Source organism: Alligator mississippiensis, chromosome 12 (genome assembly GCF_030867095.1).
Source record: "Alligator mississippiensis isolate rAllMis1 chromosome 12, rAllMis1, whole genome shotgun sequence".
NCBI classification, from domain to species: domain Eukaryota; kingdom Metazoa; phylum Chordata; order Crocodylia; family Alligatoridae; genus Alligator; species Alligator mississippiensis.
The window spans coordinates 53,545,360-53,568,489 of NC_081835.1; the positions used below are offsets into that span (position 1 = coordinate 53,545,360).

At 39.7% G+C, this 23,130-nt stretch overlaps 1 protein-coding gene across 7 annotated transcripts in view; it reads right to left on the reverse strand.

The window, feature by feature from the left end:
* Positions 1-11,598, reverse strand: part of TNC (tenascin C) — an 85,621-nt gene extending 74,023 nt beyond the window's left edge. For 2 of the 7 annotated variants that reach the window (XM_019475645.2, XM_006276969.4), the window contains exon 1: positions 11,364-11,595. The gene's annotated coding sequence lies outside the window, so the exon portion shown is untranslated. Of the gene's footprint in view, positions 1-11,363 lie in introns of all 7 variants that reach the window. The other 5 variants (XM_019475648.2, XM_019475646.2, XM_059715562.1 and 2 more) reach the window with 4 other exon arrangements.
* Between the last annotated feature and the right edge of the window lie 11,532 nt (positions 11,599-23,130).

Below are 23,130 nucleotides of genomic sequence, written 5' to 3' on the forward strand. Positions count from 1 at the left end.
TTATTTTGTCTCCTTTTAAGATTCCACCCTTTAGATTTGCAGTACTTAAGTCAGTTTTAGCCATTAATTTCCAAAGTCTGATATAGAGTTGCAGGATGGCTGAAGGTGGAATTAGGCCCATAAGCAGTGCTCACATAAGCTAAAGCTATGATTAGTGCATTTTTCTATAATATAAAAAGAAATATCACAGCCAAAGCAACACTTGTGCTTCATTACTGACCAGAAATCATTGCTGCCTCCTAGCTATGCTTTGTAACTTTTAATAAAGCCTTACTAATGGCAAAAATATTTGCTCACTTCTTTGTTCTCTCCCTCCTTTCAGCAAAGACGTATGCATAGCTGGAAAAGATCTATGGTTTTCTAAACTTGTCTTTGGAAAGTTTCTTTGCCAAGTTACCCTTTGTCAGGAGCTCTTATGTTTTTGGTAGGTATTAGTGATTTCTTGTTGAGTTATTCTGAGCACTTCACAGATGCGGTTTCAAACGATGAGGTTTGTATTCTTTTATGTATTAATCACAGCAAGTTACATAAATTTAAACACAAAGCTCTGTCTCAGCTCCAGAAACCCCAGTCTTTCTTTCAAAACCAGCCACAGACTTTCAACAGTCTGTTCTGCAAAGGGCTTTTTAGACCAATGGAAAATAAGCATCTGAGAAGTAAGAACTTTTGCCTTCACTTTATTTTATTTACTGAGTCATGCTGAACAAGCCACTTAATTTCAATGGGCCAAATTCAGAGCGAGTCCCCAAAATTTTTCTCATTTACACTTCAACAGAGTTATCTAGACTTGTACCAATGCAGAAAAGAGCAGAATTCAGTCCAGTAAATCCAAATGAGATTAGAAAGTCTAAAACTTGCTTCTCCCTCCCATAGTATATATTTTACACCAACTTAGATGGACTAACTTGCAACCAGATCCAAATACTCACCTTGAGCACTGTAATGCCTAAATCTTTGGAATCCAGCTCTATAGTGGACTCCATAAGCCTGAGTTAAGCACCTAGATAATTTATATAATGGTCAGAAATTAATTGGCATTTGAAATGGAGATCTCCAAAAAACAGCACACTGAGCAAGAAGCCAAGAAGACCATGCTGAGGACATGAGTGTGTCCTACATTTTGCTCATCTGGGAGTTTAAATTCAATAGTGCTTCCACAAGACTTCTTTCTCCATGGCAGATTCAGAGCCTGGACCCCTCCTGAAGGTAAGTGCTTGGCCCACTCTTTCAAGGGTGGAGCAGGAAATTCATTGTTTTATCCAAGAGCTCAGCGATTAGAGCACTCACCCAGGATGTGGCAAACCCAGGGCTTAATTCCTTCCCCGGCTTGACAGAATTCTAATCACATTCCTCATCTTTAAAGAGAATACCCTAACCTCTAGGTACAGGTGGTTTTGGAGTTAGAGGCAACTGGAGAGGGATATTCAGCCCTTCCCATTTGGTTGTTCCACTGTGCATGGGATACTTAAGGATATTTTGGGACTGAGAGGGGAAGAGAGAGAGCATAACTCTCTGGCCTAGAGAGAAAAGGCAGTCCTGGGTTCAAGGACTGCTTATACATTTTATATTAAAAAGTCCTTAGAACCAGGTTTCAAATCCCACAGAGCTCAAGTGCATCAGAACAAGAAATAAAATCTCTACTTTCTGGAATGTAGATAGTCTCATGTGGCCAGACTCAGTATTTTAAATTATTTTTCTTGCAACTAACAATATTGGTATATGGGGGGTGGGGACGAGAAGGGGCCAGCCTGATAGCAATATGTATTTTTCTATACATACGTGTATATAAATATACATTGAAAAACAAAATGGAACTTGGAAAACTTATCCAGTAACTCTGAACTTATTTCTTACAGGCTGAACCCCTTTCTCCAATATCTAGGCTGGGTGTCTTTTGCTATTGCTATGCTTTTCAGATCAGATTCCTTATCTTTACCCTTAGGTAGGCTGGTGCAAGTCCAGATTGCCTCCAATGTACTTTATTCCTTATTTACAGTTGTGGAAAGAAGAGTGCAATTTTTTTGTAATTAAATTTTTCAGTTCTGATTTTGCTTCTTATCACAGTGAAAACATAACAGTTGTAGTCACAGGCTTTTAAAAATAGTGTTCTAATGTATTATTAAAAACCTATGGCAAAATGCTGACATTATCAAGGAATGTATTAATGGGTGAGGTTATACACTCACACAGCCTACAAAAACACTGTTCAGAATTCATCTCTCTGTGGATTTACATTATCAAATCATTTGGCTTGTAATTTTATCTGTTATTTAGTAGAAAATGGGATCATATAAAAATAAAGAGCCATGAGGTAAGTATTTATACTGTAGCCATGACACATTAAACACATGTCTGGAGTAAAAGGTGAATGACATAAACAGGAATTTGTGGTAGACCTCCACTGAAGTCAATGGAGTGACGGCAGGGATGAAATTAGTTTAGAATATTTAAAGTGCTTCCTGGAGTCATAAAGCTAGAATGAAGTTATCAGTCTCCGTTTCCATAAGCCAAACAATCTGCTTTCCCATTTTTAAATTAGCTGATGTGAAAGACTTTTGTATATAGAGGCAAGCAAAGTGGAATTCTTCTGTCCTTGTGATTTAGTTGCAACTAGAAAACATTATTCTTTTATATGTATGCCGTCCTGGAATTATGTATCAAAGTGTCTGACAAGCTTGAATTGTTAGGATGGCAATTGCCTGGGCGGCAGAAGGCTATTTTAAGTGTCGGTTGGTAGTTATTTGCACTGCACTTTGTAATTTTCCTTCGTTTTAACCGCACACTTATTCCAGCTCTGCAAATGACATCTCGGGGATGTTGAGTCCCTCAGACCTCAATCATACATGCACACTGCTCTCATCCATGCAAAGTATTACTGGTTCCCTCCCACCAGGCTTATGTCTTTCTCCAAGGCCAACCCCCACACTGCCCCTTGAGATGACCTCTTACTACTTAACAAAAATTGTGGTTTGCTTGGACAGGGAGAACTCTGTCCTTGGTACTAGTATTTTAAATTTGTGGGAATGTGCATATTTTTCAAACTCATGAGACCACAGAAGGAATTCCTAGAAATCCCTTTATATTCCTCAGGCTAGACAACTGCCTGGCCTAGTTCTGTCAAATATTATGAAATCAAGAGCTTGCATCTGTGGAAACCCAGGGTGGAATCCTACATCCTTCCTTAGGTGTTTTATGTGAGGAACAGAAAATATCATTGAGAATTAGAAGATGGGCTAAATCAACCCTAGAAGAGCTGGGAGGCAGGATTTCTTTTTTCCAGGAGGAGAACTAGATTATATATATATGTAGAGCCAAGTACTTGTATATAAAAACATGGAGCGAAGTGGATGCAGGACACTTGAACACAAGAGGAGAGGATGAACTTCCTTAAATAGCCCAAGCTGAGCTGTACCTCTGTGCTTTGTTGTAAAGCCTGTGTTTTTAGTCCGTGATGCAATGGGAATTTTAAACATATACATAACTCCAAGTAAGCATTTGTTTGGGATAGTGGTTACACTCCGACAGAAGCCTCCACCTGGCTTGTCATGCCAACAGATCATGGTTCTTCTGAGCCGCTGGGAGTCTTGAGATTCCTCCACCAAGAATACTCTGATCCCCTCTCTAGCATCCCAACTTGGGATCTGTCTGCTCAGGAACCATGGCTGACTGCAACCTGAGCTTTGGAATCTGAAAAGGAAAGTTTTCTGCTAGTTTTCCACTGAAGTCGATGCATCTATATCAACAGAGAATTTGGCCTACGTTCTCTAAGCTCATCAGACTTTCTGGGGGAAAGCTGTCCTGTTGAATCACATGCAGAAGTGAAGTAGATTTCTAACACTGCAGTTGATGAAACATAGGTATGATCCCTTCAATGCACAGAAAATATGCAAGAGGTGCAGATGCCACTAACTTAGGCCCAGACTGTAAGCCTCTTATATACACTATTGAATCATTACTTACCTGACTAGTAGCCTTAGAGCAATACATGTTAGGAACTTCTCACCAAATAATTAATTTATATAGATTTATAGACCACTGTGAATAAGGAGTTAATAAGCTGATTCCTAGGGATCAAAACCAAAACAGAACAAATATTTGCATATTAATAAACTGACATTTCTAACATGACCATGGCAGTTCCATCTCAAAGGCAAATAGTAGCAAGGAAAATAAACATGATAGTGAAATAATCTAAAAAAAAAAATGTCCCAAATATAAATCAGGCTGAAAATGACCAAAAAAGTGTAAATCCATGCCTGTCAAGAACCATTTTGGCATATCACATTTTCTTTGGATCTTCCATAAATTCTACTGGGGACATGCAACTGACCTGTTAACCTACAGAGTATATGATCCAACCCTTTAGTTAACTCTTGGCAATCGGAAATGATAAACACTTTGGCTTGGAGATGATATTTCCTCCTATAAACACTGAACTGGCTGTCATTCTGGAAAAAGTTGATGCAAAGCTCATTAAGAGAAAGCTCAGCATAGGAAACACCACAGTCTTCCTGGAAATTCTGTCCTGTGCCAAGATTCTGCAGCAATAAGAATGACACCATTGCTTTTACTAACTCTGCATCCTGTTCTTTGAAGTGAAGCTGATACCACACAGCTTCTATTTACTGCATAAGTCAGTCCTGAATTACTATAATGAAAACAACCAAGGAGAGAAATAGAGGCCATGATTAAAAAAACTGACTTGCATGAGGCTCATTAACAGGAAGGGATAGCTACGTACTGAAAGCCATATCTTTTTCTCTTTTGGCCTTGCAGTCCCTCCTGAACACAACGAAGGAAGATTTTAGAAAGGCTCAACGGCCTCAAGTGGGGCCAGATTCCTCAGGAGTGAGCTTTGTGATTGCAGGCGGGCATGTCGGATTCTGAACATTTTCTGAAACCTGGAAAAGTAGATACTGAGCATTTTGTTATCTTTTCCGAGCACACTGGACTTGGGTTTTAAAATCTGCACCTAAGGGTTTGATCTAATTCACTGTCCTCACATTTATTGCAATGGAGTGATTATGCTGTAATTCCTTTCACTGTGCCCAGAAGGATCTCCATACATTTCTTACATAGCGTTGTATACAGGACCACTGAAATTAATTAGAAGCCAGATTCAGTCTGAACTGTAGGCTCTTCACCAAATCTAAAGACCCTAGGTTGAAAATCAAAGCTGCAAGATTTCATCTCACACTTGGTTTCTTGCACAGTTAATACTGCCTCCTGTATTCCAGTCTTTATGGCAACCCTCAAATCATCTGGCAAACCTACCCACTAGATAGTGCTTTTAGGGCCACTGCAAATGAAAAACTGGATTGCTTTCCTCGAAAGCAATCTTTTCTGCTATTGCCTGCCAAGATTGGCACTGTAAGGATTTTGATAATAGTTACTTGCTGTAAGGAGGAAGAAAGCCATGCCAAAAGCCTGACTGCTGGCTACACTGAAGTCCCTACACAAAGTTCTAGCAGACAAAGGTGCCTTAATATCAGACTGAATTACATTTACATCCACCATTAGGTTACATTACAGTGTCAGACAGGTGTGAAGGGACGTAAATGTAAGCATATGCCTATGCATATGCAAACTCTAACAGATCTCCACATAGACTATGGACATGTGCCTGAGCTCTTTGCTGAATCAGGGCCACTGTGGCTGCAACTCTCAAAGGAACCTAAAGGCTCCCATACAAGTGCAGGGAGCCCGGTCCGATGGGCTGGAAATCCAGCACGTTGCAGTAGACTTGATTAATCAAGCTGCTGGAGCACAAAAATTGAGGCACTCCAGCAGACTCTAGCATCACGTGTATCAGCATCCCCATGCTGAAAAATGATGAGCTTTAGTTCAAAGCTCTCTGCCACCATTTTTTCAGTGCAGGGATGCTGATACACATGATGATCACGTGCTTTTAATTAGCACAGCTCACTAATTAAAGCGCCCCCCAGGCATCCCAGAACACATGTAAAAATGCCCTAAGTGACCTAGGCAAGGCAATCAGTCTCTTGTTAACTTTGCATATTGATGCCAGCTTCATTTCTGCATTTGGGAGGGAAGAAACAAGTCGTTATACCAGACCTTTGCCCTTCCTATGATTTGATTAGGTTTAAAAAAAAAAAAATTCTATTCCCTTGCCATGCTCTTTTTAGACAGCTACTAAAAAGAATATGCTTTTTAATCATGAAACAATATCATTTTTGTGGGAGGTTTGGAAAACATCTATATGAATTGAAGAAAGCTTCCTTTCTGCTCCTAGTGCAGTTCTGGTTACAAGGAAAGAGCTTTCTGTGTGAGTAATCTTTCTAAGTAGGAAGCAGAACTCCCCTATTGCTAAGGAAGAATGGACCTCCAGTAGGCTATGTGATGGATGACTGAATGCAAACTTGGCAAGGTTACTCACCATTTCCCAAAGAATACAAAATGCCACAGGCTAGTCACACACAGGGATTCTCTGGTTCGAAGTTCTTAAGGCTTGGCAACATCCAAGATTAGTTAATTGAAACTACAGTGGCAACACAATTAAGGATGTGAATTTGGGGAAATTTCTAATGTCTGCATCAACTTAGGATGTATTTGTCCTTTGAGTTCAACTTACAAGTGAGTCAGAGATATGTATGTATATGGGACAGCATTCCCATTGGCTCTGGAGACAAAAAAGTAAGACCTTACCTTTTAAAGGTAAATTCATGGGACATAATCTCAGCTGGTGTAAAACCAGCTTAGATCCTTCAGTGTCATTGGCGCTATATTCATTTAGACTAATTAAGGACATGGCCCAGGGTTTCTTTGTGTATTAAGTGCAGGATTTTCTATGTGTAATTCACACAGAGAGAGAAAGAGAGGGAGAGAGAGAGGAAACCCAATAAAAGATCATTTTAATCGGATGTAGTTGTAATGAAATATAAATAACCCAAATTACACACATATTGTAATAGCTTTTCTCCCACTAGCTAGTGCTAGAAAAAAAAAAAACCAGAGGTAAAGCCAGCTTTTTTTTCCCTGCTTGGTATAATGATCCTTATAAAGTGCTTTTTTTATGCATCTAAACACATCCTGCTAGACTGACAGACACCCCTTGTCAGACAGGCTCTGTACCCCCAGCTTCAGCACTCTGTGCAGCTTAGTTACATCACACTTTGGAGGATTTCATTTTCATTTGGAAGAATGCCCGGTTTTTAACTTTTCCCACATGTGGAAGGCATTTAACTTCAGTCTGATTGGATGGAAGGAGGAACGCACGAGTGGACAGTAAGTACTCTACACCAGGAAAGTTTAATTTGAATAAACCCCAGAGCTCAGGGGAAGCTGAGAGAGCTCAGCGCTGTATCCAAGAATTGCTCTTTTTGCTTCTTTCCGGTACTTTTCTTCCTCAAAGAACTGACCTCTTTCGCCTTCTTTTCTTTTCATCACACAAAGAACTTTTAAAACTATCGGTAATAACAGATCTTCTGTCTTGTCTGCTCAGACTGTAGGCAATTTGGGGCAGAAACTTCCTCTTTCTGTGTATTTACAGCTTCTAACCCAGTGAGACTCTGCAGCTGTGTAACAGTAGTTACAACAGTAATGTCTAGAAGGGTCTGACCCATAGTTTACTTAAACCAAAGGGAGCTGATGTTGATGGGCTTGGATCAGACCTTTTTCAATTCTTTTCATCCATAGATCTGAAAACATTTTTTTCATGAAATGAAGTCTCATACAACATAAGTTTTTGCTTTTTCACTCCTGGTGCAGAGGTGTTTTACTACTTTTGTATTTATTTTAGTATTTTAAAACAATTTCTTTTCCAAATCCAGGACAAAAGTTAACTGGTCCTAGCATTATTTATACTTTCCGGTTGCATTTCCAATAACATTTACGACTCTGAAATGGCATGGCATAGTGGCTGATAAAATCCTTTTATTCTGGCTACCATCTTCCTTAATTTCTTACTGTAGTTATAACATGCTTATTCTGATAACATTTTATCCACTACCTTTAAAACTGCAAAAAAAAAGATATCAATATTTAACAATATTTTAAGGATTATACAATGTATAAACTATTATTTATGGCAGTTACCAGTTCTTAAGATACGACTGCCAAAAAGCATACCAGTGTAAGTAGAGGAAGAACGTACGATGATAAATCACAACATAATTTTATAGTCTAATATCTCACCATCTGCCAGACATCAAAACAAATGCTTTTTACTGGAAAACTGAGATTTTTAACTTTCCAGTGACATAAATCATGCTTTTCAAGGTCTAAAGGTTTATGAGATACTGGAACTTAAAACTGTCATTGGTCCTTTGGTTTAGCAATTCCTTGATGGCATCGTTCCAATGTTGAATAGATCGAGTCCTAGACTTCAGGCCAGAGTAATTTTCAACCTCTCTAAGTCTCTCATGTTTAACTGTGTGCTGAGTGTTTAAGATAGATAAAAGTGTCTTGCAGGTAACTAGCCAGAGCCCACACAATTCATTTTCATGTCTTTCCAAGTTAAAATTTGAATCCAGATCTCACTTTATGATCAGCTAAATTTTACTGGGATGATTCACAGTCAATGGAGAACACGTATTTATGCCAAATGGTTGCTATTCACATAATCACATGTACTAGATTACTAATAATTAGCATTTCTAGAATGCCTTTTCCTCCATGGCTCTCAAGGCACTATATGAACCTATGTAAGCGTTCTTACATGTGCCTTGCACAGCATCAAAAGAAATAGCAAATGTTTGTAATAGGTTACCATTATTGCAAAGGATAATACTTCCTAAGGGCATGAAGCCACTCAGCTTTTGGCACCCAAGCCCAGCTATATTTCCATCTCATCTTCATACCTCTGTTTGCTTGATTCATCCATCCCATCTTATAGATTCTTTTACCCAATGCAGGCTTGTGTATCCACAAGGGGAGGAATATCTTTAAATCAAGACAGTTTTGTTGAAGTAAGTTAGAACATCCGCATATGTGAAAAGGATCTCAGCTTATTCTAGGCATTTTATAAAAGGCAGTGTTAGGAAGAATAAGCCGCTGTTGTCTGAACTTCAAACACCTTTGGAAATTCCATTCTGGTAACACGATAGTTTCACTTAATTTCATTCTGGGAGGAGTGTGCAGGAGGGATGCAGGCATGATCTGCTCAGATCCACGTGTGGAGTTTGAAAAATAGATTTTCCTGTTAAATTTGCCCACTTCAGCTGATGGAATTAACTTTGGGAACTGCAGGTCAGATATTATGGGGCATGCATCATTGCTTGCTCAATGGAATTGTGGAATCTGTTATGAGCTTCATTTATTCGGGCTATTACTGCAGTCTGTGCTGGATCATGCCTCTGCTAAAGGACACCAGCTTTGCTGTCAGACAAGCTGCAGTGCTCTAATGTGCAGGCCACATGCTTTCCAGTGGATCATATGGTTCTCCCACTGTATGGAAGGCATTGATAAAGTAACTTGGTAGTTTTAGGATTAGGGACTAGAACTTGAAAAGCATCTTCTCTGGGATGAAAAGAGAAACTAATGAAGAGAAAAGCTGGCAAATGAATAGTAATTTGCTGCAGATAATAAATGGTAATGGGACCATGACAGTGGGAGCCACAAAGGGGTTCTTTCTACCTTGCCCCTTCTCATTCTGCTCTTTTTACAGCTGCTAATCCCCATACTCATTTCAGATTCAAGCTCATTCCTGAGCTGAAAGTAAAAAAGTAGACTAGCAGGAGACTTTCCATGATTTCCCTGGTAACTGCCCAATGCCTCCAAAATTTCATGATAGTGAGGTTGGAATGAATCACATTTTTGACTGTGTGAGATGATTGAATGAGAAATCTGACTTAAGGTGTGCTTTACTTTTCACACTTATGAGCAACAACAAAGAGAGATCTTATATTTCATATCCAGGTTTTTCTCCTTAGGTGTCCCATTATAGAAGACTCTATAATCATTAAGGCACCTTAAAATATGTACCACTTACAGGCTTTTCCACTGGTATGACTGCAAAGCACTCTAAGGCAAAATCAGGCACCTGGACATGAATCAGGGGACATTTTATAAATAACTACACATGTTAACTTGACTAGTCAGAAGTTTTTTTTTCTCTACGCTACTTTATTCAGGCATATAAAGGGGAAGTTTGTAAAATTAATACCCACTATTTAATGGGAAATTTGTTAAATGAACTGAAAAAGCAAGTACAACAAAGTTTCTGCCTTAGTCATTGTGTTACTGTCCAGTTTGTTGGCTGTTGTTCCAGCTTTTACATAAAGGGGAAAGTGTGTAGAGAAAACATTTATTGTGCTTCTGGATTATATAGGTCTTCTGTTGTACAATAGGACTATGTCATGGTTTTCCACTTATACTACAGGCAGTATGAATGTGACATTTTACCTGGCCAGTGCAATGCAGATTTTGACCTATTTTAAAATATCTGCCAAGAAACAGTGCTTCCTAGTAGCCAGATAAAAAGTTCTCAAGCACACTGGAAAAACTGCAAAAAATAATGTAACTGCATGGAGTTCGGAAGTAGGTAGCACTCAGCTCTTAAAGCCAAATATTCCAACCATCTCTCAACCAGCTGCACTGACTGAAGCCAAGATCCTGGCTACTAAGTACAGTAGAACTGCTGAAGAGGCAGTTGTGCTGACGACTGTAATGCAGCACAAGGAAGTAATGAGCATAGGAAAGATTGTATAGTACAAAGACTTCAGTATGTGAAGTGGTTCATTATGGCCACCAAGGATTTCAACCCCCTGCCTTCAAAATGCCCATGTAGCTAGTAGTAAGATAACAGTTGAGCCTCCCTTTGTCTATCATACTTCAAGACAGCTGGATGCTACCTTTTACTCAGAGAGGGAGGGAGCAAGGTGACCAAAACTTTAAAGCAAACAAGCATGCACCTGGTGAATTAAAAATAGAAACATCCAACTCTTTTCAACTTATACAAGTGTGTAGTGGTGGAAGTTATTTGCAGGTCCAAGCCTTACAAGTGGAGTCGATCTGAAAGTGGGGTTGGGGGGAGATACTCAAATTACTGGATTGGCCAAGTACATCCCAGGAATTCACCTTCAATCTGAAATTCATTTTCTATCCCCATTGTCATTTCTTTTTTAACCACAGATCTAGCATTCAACATTCCAACACTAATTCATTGGTTCATTCATTTGCTCAAACCAATGCCAATGAGAAACTTATCTGAGTGTATCTGACATCAGAAAATAAACTATGTACATGCACACCCCATAAAAGAAAAACATTCCCAGATGAGATGCCTGGCAGATCAGAATGAATAAAGCACTGACTGTAAAGTTCACAAGAGACATCTATTATTGCAAGATAAAAAAAAAAAGCTCTGGATTTTTTAAATTCAGCAATCAATGAGAAAGACTTACTTTATAAGCCCTGATATGGATTAGATCCCACTGTGAACAGCCTCCATGAAATAAATATGATGTAAAAGTCACCTTCCAGCTTCCCACTTTGTTGCTGTCCTGTCAAAACTCAGAAAAGTTGTCTTGTCTTACAGAGAGAGAGAGTGTGTGTGTGTGTGTGTGTGTGTGTGTGTGTGTCTGAAAGAGAGAGAGATGTTTGACAGTAAGGCAAATTGTGGTTAGAGCAGCCAGCTTCTGCTGGGTTTATATAGCTGAGCGAGAAATCCTGATCCCTGCTCATTCCACTGTAATGGGATGCCTGAAGGCAAGCTTTCCACTTTTTTTTTTTTTCCAGTTGGCGAATTAAAGGAACAGCCTCCCTCTGGAGCCTGGGTTAGCTTGTGAAAGAAAAATGCGCGCACTGGTGTGCACACACACATGCATATGCATGGTGACAGACACAAAAAGGTATTTGCATGCAATTTAGGGGAAAAGAAGGAAACCCCTGGCTCCATTAAAAAGAAAGTCATCTCAAGGCAAGTGAAGCAGAAAGGATAATATCTTCCTTACAGTATAGCAAAGGATACTTCTCCATTTTAATATTGTGCAAAAAGAAACAAATTTAAGTCAAATGAGAAAGGTGACAGATTCCAAATCCAACCCCCCAGGGCTTCTAGACCCTAATGGGCTAACTTTCCACCTGGTCTAAGGCAGTCATGCTCTGTCAAAGAGAGCTGAACTACACTAATGTACACCAACTGAGAATTTGGCCCATCTGTATAATTTCAACCTTGTCCCCTCATTAATGTCTCTGTGAACTGCTGCTAACTCAACAGTGATAGGGGATAAAGTGAAGAAAATGAGTAAAATCTACTGAACTGAGATCTGCCTGACTTCTTTTCCCAGTGTTTTATCTCTTCCCTTCAAGAAAATTGGAGGTCTCATCTTTCTTCTCAGTATCAGATAAAAGGGGATTATATGTCTGGGGTGCATGTGTGTTTGAAAAGATAATCTGTTCCTTTTTTATTATTACTGGGGACAAAGCTGCTACATTCCCCTTTGTTTCTCCCCCTTTTCCGTCTTGCTATTATCAATAATTTACAGGCTGCTCATTTTAGGGGATTTCAAGGACACCTTTTGTTATCTCTGGCTCTCCTAGAACCTCAGGCTCGTGACTAAGAGTTAAGGGTATGTTAGCAGCTGTGCTAACATTGACATTCCTCCTATCTAACAGGATAAATTGGCCTTCTCCCATTTAGTCCTCATCATTAGCATCTTGTCCTCGGGGACTTGCAGCTCTGCCTTCATCTGGCTCATAACTGTGTACCAGCTATAATGTGTCTGATGGTCTTCCAGTTAACAAACATACTAGCAATAAGTTGGCCATCTGATGTCCTCCTTTTGGTATGATCCAAAACCCACTCAAGACAACAAAAGCATTTCTATTCACTTGACCCAATAATGGATAAGCTACACAAGAAGCAGCTACTAAAGTACAACCTTAGAGCACTGCTTAGATCTAAACTACAGCTCAAACTTGTTGTCTAGATCCTTCAAATCACTTCGTTTCACTTATCTCAGCTCTTTTTCAGTTGACATTTCTGAGGAGCACAGGGTTTGCCATGTAAGATCAGACCATCTGTCTATCAAATTCAGTACCATGCCTCTGGCAGTGGCCCACTCCTGATACTTCACAAGAAGGAAGATTCTCTCCGCCCCAAACTATCTAAAAAAGACAAAAAGAAATGATCAGCTATACAGTGTGTGTGGGAGGGGCAGAAATCTTGACCTGGAGCAACCATCTTAAATCCTGAATCATTTAAAATCCCATTAAAGCATCATCTTAAGTCATTTTAGATTGTAGAGATACAAATGAGTTATGGATCTTAACACGATTGAGTCTTCCTTTAAATCCATAATAATTCATGCTATTCTTTGAACCTCTTGTAAGCTGACACCTCTAGTTTATATTAAAGTCAGTCAAAAAAGAAAACAGGAAATGGCAAAAAAGATCCTGTTGCTTTCCAAGCAGATAAAGACCTCGTCTAAAAGTTCAAAATTCAAATTTTCAGTTACAAAATACTAGCTTCCTGTACTGTAAACTCTATATTCCAAGTTTCTGACCAGTTTTGTTTCTGAAGAATTGTATCCTACTATAGAATCTGAAAAAGTTATCAGTGAAATATTCTAATATCCAGTAGATATCTCCAGCTAAAATCTCCATGCCCCACTTTTCAGGGCAGGCTGAATCTTAAGTTTGTGCCCTCCTAGGTTTCATTTACAATTACAGTTTTATGGAAACTTGCCACTTTCTTTAATGCCAATGCATCTCAGCAAGGTAACAACCTTGTGAGTGTGAGAATAGATGGAACAGCAACATTTATCTTGTATTTTGTGTTTAGCCCTTCTCAGAATATGACCTACATGGCATGGGAGTAGTCAATGCAGGGAGACCTAACTGACCAGTCTATGCTATTGCTTCTTCCTGCAAAGTTCAAGGTAAACTCATGCAAAGGGAAAAGAAAGGCTGAACAGGAGGTGTACCTCCATTGGGACAGCACTTAGGACAGAAGATTCCCATGCACCACTACAGCCTGGGGACTGACTGGCTAAGCAGCAGCTCTGCAGAGAAGAACCTGGGGGTGACAATGGACAAGAAGGTGGCTATGAGTCAGCAGTGCACCCTTGTTGCCAAAAGGCTAAGAGCATCCTGGGCTCCATTAGTAGGAACGTTGTGTAGGAGAGTTGCCAGCAGATCCAGGGAAATAATTATTCCACTCTATTCTGCACTGGTGAGGCCACATCTGGAGTACTGTGTTCAGTTTTGAGCCCCCCACTATAGAAAGGATGTGGGCAAGTTGGAGAGAGTCCAGCAGAGGGCAATAAAAATGGTGAGGGGGCTGGGGCACATGACTTGTGAGGAGAGGCTGAAGGAACTGGGTTTATTTTGTCTGCAGAAAAGAAGACTGAGAGAGGATTTGATAGCAGCCTTCAACTCCCTGAAAGATGGTTCCACAAAGGATGGAGCTGGACTCTTCTCAGTGATGGCAATGAAAATGGTGAGGGGGCTGAGGCACATGACTTCTGAGGAGATGCTGAGGGAACTGGGTTTATTTAGCCTGCAGAATAGAAGACAGAGGGGATTTGATAGTGGCCTTCAACTACTTGAAGGGGGTCCAAAGAGGATGGAGCTAGATTGTTCTCAGGGGTGACAGATGACAGAACAAGGAGCAATGGTCTCAAGTTGCAGCAAGGGAGGTTCAGGTTGGATATTAGGAAAAAAATTCTCACTAGGAAGGTGGTGAAGCTCTAAAACAGGTTACCTAGAGAGATGGTGGAATATCTATTCTTGGAGGTTTTTAAGGCCCAGCTTGACAGAGCCTTGGCTGGGATGTTCTAGTTGGGGATGGTCCTGCTTTGAGCAGAGGTTTGGGTTAGATGACATCCTGAGGCCCCTTCCAACCCTCGTTTTCTGTGATTCTATGATTGGCTGACGTTTCAAATGTGATGGGGATTCAGGAAAAAAAGGATTCCAAAACGTACCATTTCACAGTTGGCTAAATGCATTAGGCTCATAAGCACATAAGCTCACAAAGTTTAAGGCCAGGGAAGATGATTATCAACATGCAGTATTTTCTAGTACAGATCCTCCCATTTTTCACTTAATCCAGTTAGCATTCTCACTTCTAGCATCCTCACTTGGGAAGTAAAAATTGATGGCAGGGTTTTTTTGTTTGTTTGCTTGTTCTTTTTTTTTACAAGAAAAAGGGAGGGAGGAATTTCTTCTACATATATGTAAAAAAAAATGTTCAGATGGGTCCAAAACGAGTATTTAGATGCTAATCACACAGTGAAGCAGACCCCAACCCACACGAATTCTGGAAAACATTCATCAGATGTATATGTCTTCTTATCATGACGTGACAACTAGTATCTGATTGCAGGAGCTTGAACAATCTGGTTTGGTCAGGATTCACTGCTAAACTGTCTCACTAACATCTAGAAATAATCTGAAACTAAGCAATATTTGAGAATGAGACTTGAATGCTGGTCTGAAGGGGAAGCATTTGAAAATACAGTGAGAAATAATGAGTCCTCAGTGAATCTTGAGATGTCACTAACTACATTACACAAATCAATAGACTAAGTAACATCATACAGAGGGAAAGAAGCAACCTGAATGAATGAGTCTCATTAAATATAAATGACCAAGTGACGGCGTTTTCATACAAGGTAAGAGATACCTAGTATGAATGGCTTTGAAACCTAGGAACCATCTTCAGCACAGGTCTCTGGAAGGAGATGAGTTTCTAGGTGGAGATTAGTGATGAAATGAGAGAAGGATCAGATGTGCAAATAATATAAAAAAGCTGGGAGGCAGAGCAAATATATATCACATACACTGATTAATTTGATGTGCATCCAAAACAAAACAAGTTTACTTGTGGATTAAATGAATTACATTCCTTAGTCATAAAAATTCCCATTCTATTCTGTGATACATGTGCTGTGGAAAGGAAACTTGCCCGTGTGAAGGAGATGTTGTATTACCAATTTAAATAGCATGAAGGAATCAGCATTGGGAAGATTCAATTTTTGCACTTCAAAGACAGTACTGTAAGGACAATAGAGTTTAATGGCATGCAAGTAAAGCAAAGTCCTTGGGTAAAAGTGTTTGGTTTAAAGCTCTTATGCTGCAGGAACATTTGAAAGCAGCATCTTTGCCTGATTAGAACAGGCCATCAGAACGGGGGAATCCTGTTTCTTCTGCTTTCAGTATGATTTTGGGCAAGTCATTCTTTTTTCCAGTCCCCAGCTTGATGCTTTCAGTTTCTCACAGGTTAAGTACAATTTGTAGCTTGTTTTGTTGTTGCTGTTCTTAAATTCCTCAAAATTAGAAGCACTGGAGCTCCAATATTTAGACATGGGTCTGCATCGAAGTTTGAGGCTGTACAAACATGAAACCATAAAGGTAGAGCTAAACTAACTATTTAGACTTGATAACAAGTTAGAATAAAGAATAATAAATATAATAATATATAATAAATAAAATAAATATATTATAAATAAAAAATCTTGCTTTCTTCCATGGTGTCTATGTATATATTACTGGGAAGGTTAGTCACTACAAAGAGCTTTTAGGTGTATCTACAGCATGGCCACAAATGTCACGGTGAAGTAGTGCAGAAATTCTGAATCTAGCTTTAAAATGTCTTACTCAGGAACCAGCAGCTGTTGAGCTAAGACAGGGTCAAACACATCCACTGTCCAATGGCTTATGCTAATAGAAAAATAAAGGTGTATAGTTAGGGAAAACTGAATATAACAATGATTGATCCTTTTCTATTTAATTAACTAAGAAACTTCATATGAAAAGTAGGGCTGCGCGAAGCTTCAGTCACTGATTCAATTTGTCGGAGATTCAACCTGGTTTGGTAGCTGAATCTGCAAATGCAGATTGAATCAAGAGACCCATTAATCTCTCCGAATCGAATCAAAAGCCTCTGATTCAATTCGGAGAGATTTAACAATTTGGACATAGCCACGGCTTTATATTTTTTTCTACATACCTCAAGGTACCAGGCGGCTCGTGAACAGTGAGATGGTAGGGTGGATGGCGAGTCCCACTGGAGTGCATTGTGGGGGAGGTCCCCAGCACGCTCGGCAGTGGACCTGGAAGTGGACCAGAAGAAATTCCCCTTCAGGTTCCAATCTTATCTTTGATGATTTTAATAGAAGCAATTTTCCATAGATATGATCCTACCACATTTAATCATTTCTGCTGCTTGCTCTTTTTTGTTTCAATACTCAGAAGAATTAAACAGAATAAAAGCCAAGTAGGATAAACAGATTTCCCTGCAGTAGAATTTAGTTCATTAGATTTCTCTTTTCACATTTTAAAAGTCCTGACTTCTTTATGCTTCTAACCCAATTAGTAGGGTTAGTGTATTAGTAGGAGTGTTGTCAGCAGATCGAGGGAAGTGATTATTCTCCTCTATTCGGCACTGGTCTGGCCACATCTGGAGTACTGTGTCCAGTTTTGGCCCCCCACTGTAGAAAGGATGTGGACAAATTGGTGAGAGTCCAGCGGAAGGCAATGAAAATGGTTCGGGAGCTGGGGGACATGACTGATGAGGACAGGCTGAGGGAACTGGGCTTATGAGGTGTTTTTACACATGCTCCGGAGGTGAGGGGGGGGGGGTGCTTTAATTAGAGCAGCTCCAAGAGCTGCTTTAATTAAAGAGCCCACAGAATCTCATGTATCAGCATCCCCACACTTCAAAATGGCAGCAGGGGTGCTTTAACTAAAAGCTCATTGAAGAAGCTTTAGTTAAAGTGCCCTCACCACCATTTGGAAGTGCAGGGACACTGATACATGAGATGTGGAGGCTGCTGGAGTGCGCTAATTAGCATGCTCCAGTAGACTCAGTTAATTAAGTCTGCTCCAACATGCTGTAATTATGGTGCATCAGAGCAGCCTCCCCAGAAGTCTAAGGCACCCACTTGATTTGGAGAAGAGAAGGAAGACCGAGGAAGGATTTAGTAGCAACCTTCCGCTACCTGATGGGTGGTTCCAAAGAGGATGGAGCTGGACTGTTCTCAGGGGTGGCAGATGACACAACAAGAAGCACTGGTCTCAAGTTGAAGCAAGGAAAATGTAGGTTAGATATGAGGAAAAACTTTCTCACTAGGAGGATAGTAAAATACTGGAACAGGTTACCTATAAAGGTCATAGCATCTCCATCCTTGGAGGTTTTTAAGACCTGGCTAGACAAAGCCTTGGCTGGGATCATCTACTTGGGGATGGTTCTGGTTTGAGCAGGGGGTTGAACTTGAGCAGCGTTTCTTAACCCATGGCTCACCACCATATATATATATATGGTGGTGAGCCATGGGTCATATATATATGGGTCACAAACAAGAATATATGAAAGGGTCAGAAACAAAGTTTAAAAATGGATTCTCCTAAAAGGAGAAAAACGTGGGAGACCATGGCTTTTCCCTTGCAGGATGGCAGAGTTCCAGCGTGCAAGGGGCTACTTGCCCCCTCCCCCCCACCCCACACACACCCCACTCTGCCCCACACACCCACCCCTTGCTCCACATACTGTGGAGCTGAGGCATGGGAGCAGGAGTCAGCAGGGCAGGAGAGAGGACCATTGGTTTGGGACTGGCCCTCCATGTTTACAAATGGGTCCTGGTACAAAAAAGGTTGATAACTAGTCCACTGAACTAGATGACCTCTGGAGGTACCTTCCAACCCTAATTTTCTATGACTCTAAATGCAGATCAGTTAGTTCCAGTTATAACTGTGTGATATTTTTGTAATCTTGCTTTAACTCGTTCACTTAAGGTATCATATTTCTTTTAATAATATTGATTTTTTTCTTTGCAACAAGCTACCACTCGATGTGTTTGGGTTCCCCCCGCCCCTAGTTTGCAAATGATTTGCAAATGGATTTTTTTTTTTAGTTTTATGCATTTATTTAGATTTTGAAATTATGCACCAAATTGTTTATGAGAACACAGTCCAACTTCATGGGTCACACATTATTCTCTGGGTTCATTGTCTCAAATACTTGCTATCTATAACTTGCGATTCATGTTTTATGCTCAATTATCTTTTTCTGCCTTTCCTAATTTGATTTCTCCAAAACCAGCTTAGAGCTTTCCAGATGACTGTATAGACACTTCCAGCATGAATGCTTGAGCTAATATCTATTCCCATGGATACCTGAGTGAGAATACTGATTTATAAGGTTATTTATGAGACTTGCCCTTTCCAAAAACATCCTAATATTTTATGAATGGACAAAGCAATGTCCAGACTAACACCCTAGTGAGAGAGTCCCTGATGTTAGACTTGGGTCTACCTTAATAACTGCATCTATGCCCAAATGGGATACATCTAGATGGAACAGAATTTACTAGCATATTCCTAATCCCAATGGGAGTGTGACCTGAGTGAGGGTTTCCAGACTGAGTTCTATAAATCTAAGTTAAGGACCCGATCTTAAAATCCCTTCCCATATCAGCTGTATGGTGGACTTCAAAAAAATGGTCATGGCTATAAAGAAAACAGAATCAGAGCATAGGAATCTGGGCCATTCAGTGCATCACCAAATGTACTTGGATGACTCCTACATTTTTTTAAAGTGCTCTCCTAGGGGGAACAGAAAATCCCTCATTATTTGAGATGTTTTTCCCTTTATCATAAGGATGATCCCTAAGGATTGCATTTATCCCCATGTGAAGAAATAGGATGCAGCTGTCTGACAGCAGAACCACTGGCCTTGTTTAGTGAGTGCACACAAGAAGCAGGTCATGACTGAGGGTTTCCTTATCCTTTTCTTTAGCTCTTGCTTTGAAAGCTGAGTCTGACTGAGCAGCCCCCACATGACCTGGACAGACTTCAAATGGAAGAAGACAGTAAGTGAGGAAAGTACAAGTATTTACTAAATAATATAGAGCTAAAGAGAGACTGTGGGACTCCCTACATAGTGCATTCACTGGGGCAAGTCACACAACCTCTTGGTGCCTCAATTTTTCCATTTGTCAAAAAAGGATGATAGCGACGTTTTTGTGACTAGACTTGAGATCCACAGATAAAACAACATTATGCAAAAGCTTGGTATTCCTGTGATATTATTAGAAATATGTATAGGCACAGATTTAAAAAAAAAAGTATATTCACTGCCAAATGAGAACTTAATTTCAAGGAATAAGGAATGGATCAAAAATTGGTGATGACTCAAATGTCAAAAGTTATTTCAGTCCAAACTGATGGTGTCAGACTGTGAGACAAAGAGCAGGATCCAGTCCTACAGAAATACTTTTATCATTTCTCACATTTGTGACAGGCTTTATTGGATGCTGGTGAGACTAAACATAGCCCCGCTTATGCATCTAGAAAGCTAGGGAGAGAAGGTGGAGAAAATGCCAAATGGCTGTCTCAGAGCGGGAAAGAGAGCACAAATAATGAAGTGAGGTGGTATAAAACTTTTATCTCCATAATTGCATTACTCATGGGTAGTTAAGTCATATGTAAATTATACAGAATATCTCAAAAGAGGGCCAGCACACCACGCTGAGTTGCTGTCTGTATGACCCAAGTTCAGGAAAGGATTTAAATAGATGCTGAAGTCTACCCTGGATCACTTTAGTATGCACTTAACTTTAATCCTATGTTGAAGTCCATTGATGTAAATGTTAAAATTAAGTATGTGAATCATGTTCTTAAGTGTCCTGCTGAGCAGGAATGGATTCTGGAATAGGGATAATAAAAAGAAAATCTGCTAAAGACTTCACTATTGCAATTTATTTGATGTGGAAGACATTGAGAACTGACAACTGTGGGCATTTAAAAAGGTTACCTTTCCCTATAGAAGGGGACACATTTTTCATTCCAGTGTGAAACCCAGAGGGATGAATTAGTTTGAATTGGTCGGTAAAGAATCTATTTTACTAAAGGAGATGGTGTAAAATGGTTTCTTTCTATGGCATTCAACAAAAGAACACCAAATACTTTCAGCATAGAGAGGTAGTTACCTGTGTTAATCTGAAGTCAGGCACAGAAAGGGAAGGGTTACATGCTTTACTTACAAATGGGTGACTCTTTACAGAGTCCAGTAAAAATGTGCTACTGGGATGTCTCCTTATTGTCCACTCCAATTTGCTTGATAGAAAGCCCTCTTCTTTTGGTTCTGGACTTGATGAGACACGTCTAAAGTGTTTTCCATCAAGCAATGCTCCAGGCATTAGTGCTGTTTGTTCAACATAGAATTAATCCTCTACATTTTTGTAGCCAAATAAAAAAAAAAAAAAAGCATAGACATTCCATAGCATCTCATGCAACTCTGGACTAAGCAATGGCCCTGCAGGGCTCTGTAGGAAAATGTTTCTGAAATAAATGCATGCTGAGCTAACAGAGGCTGCATATAGAAAATGTGTTCACTCAGAAAGAATGAATCAAAGTGGTTACAACAAATGGGCCACCCATGAATATCAGCTTGAGACAAGGCATAATACCTGCTGTCCAGTGGATGTATAACCTCATTTCCCACTCTCAAAGCTAAAAGCTATTCTCTCAGAACAAAGGAAAATGAAGACATCTAAACCTACAGAAATTTCCCTTACATCTAAGTATTATGCTTCATTACTATATTTCTTTAAAGTAGTGCTTCTTATTTGGGCCAGCTACAGTATTTTCTGATCAAAGGACAGCAGAAAAACTTTTTTCTAATAAAGTAAAGCAAAGGAGCAACATTTAATGTAACAGTTTAAAAACTCTAAAGCACCTTTTAACCAACACACAAAGCACTTTTCCAGTATTAATTAACAAGATGACCCTGTTTTATAACCCTCATTTTGCTTGGGGAACCCAGGCCACAAGGAGATGAATTGCCTGAAGTCAAAAACAAAGTTAATAGGTGAGTCAGGAACTGGCGACAAGAGGCCTGGCTCCCAGATACCTAGCTGGGCATCTTGAAAAACATTGCAACCTGGCTGTGCCATAACTCTTACTACATGAAAACATGAGTGTGGTATTCCATCCTAAAGAATAGAAACTACAACATTGATGGCTTATGCCCAAGGGATTATGAGTGTCCCCCAGCACTGCTAGGCATACAATAATTAGCATTTTATGGCAAATTGAAATGTACAATATCCAAGTAAAAATGGCTAAAATGTATGATGATCAAAAAAGTGGATGGATTTGGAAAAGAAAATTCATTTTCTATCAATTTTCCTCCTTCAGATGACTTTAAATTATTTTTGTGTTGTTTCTTATGAATGGGGACCCACTCAGGCATTTTATGTATGGATCACTTCTAGAGGCAAGTATGCAGAAGCAGAGGACAGTGATTCCAAAGTGGAAGTTGACTGGAATGTGAAAATTCCATAATTTTTTAATTAAATGATCAAAAAATTGATATTTACAGCAATATGATCACATACTAGGGTTGAAAAGCATATTCTTATACTTTGTGATGCGCAGTGATTTTGTTTTCATTTAGTACAATGCCGTTTAAATTCTAATATAATATTTCCAATATTCAATTCTGACAACACTGCTACCCACCTTAGAGCTCTGCATAACCTTTTTCTAAAAGTCACTGGTCTGTTAGGGAACATTTACCAATTCTAGAAGAGTAGAAAGGCCCAAATGAAACAAGAGTTACATGGGAAGACTCTGAATAGGTGAGCCTGTGGAATCTGGGATACTAGGAGGAACAGAACAACATTATTGTCCAATGACTACCTTTCAGTGCTCAAAGAATCAGCAATGATTGGCTGTGGAGGTAGCAATATTTATTCAGACGGTGGAAGACTGGTCCTCATGATTATCCCACTGCTAAAGGGCTGCAAGACAGATAAGAGAAAGGGACTAGGTTGAGTCCTTCCTCCAGAGAACTAAGGGATGATAGCTGTTCTCCCATATTTACAGGCATCATCTTGAACTACCTTGAAGCTGTTGTGTTGCTGATGACAGGAGAGAAGCAGCTGTAGTAGACATAAATGACTGTTATTTATTATGCACTCTACAGCAGCACATAGAGGCTAAATTGATAATTGGTCCCCATGTGTTCCAATGAATTTATAATCTAAACACACCAGGGAAGAGAAAATAAATGTTACCCTTTTTCTTTCTTGTTTTTTAATATGGGGAATTAAGATACAAAAAGAATTAATGATGCCCTCAAGATCAGGCAGAGAACTGGTGACAGAGGTGGGTACTGAATCAAGATCCCCGGAGTCCCAGACCAATGCTTTAATCAGAAGTCCA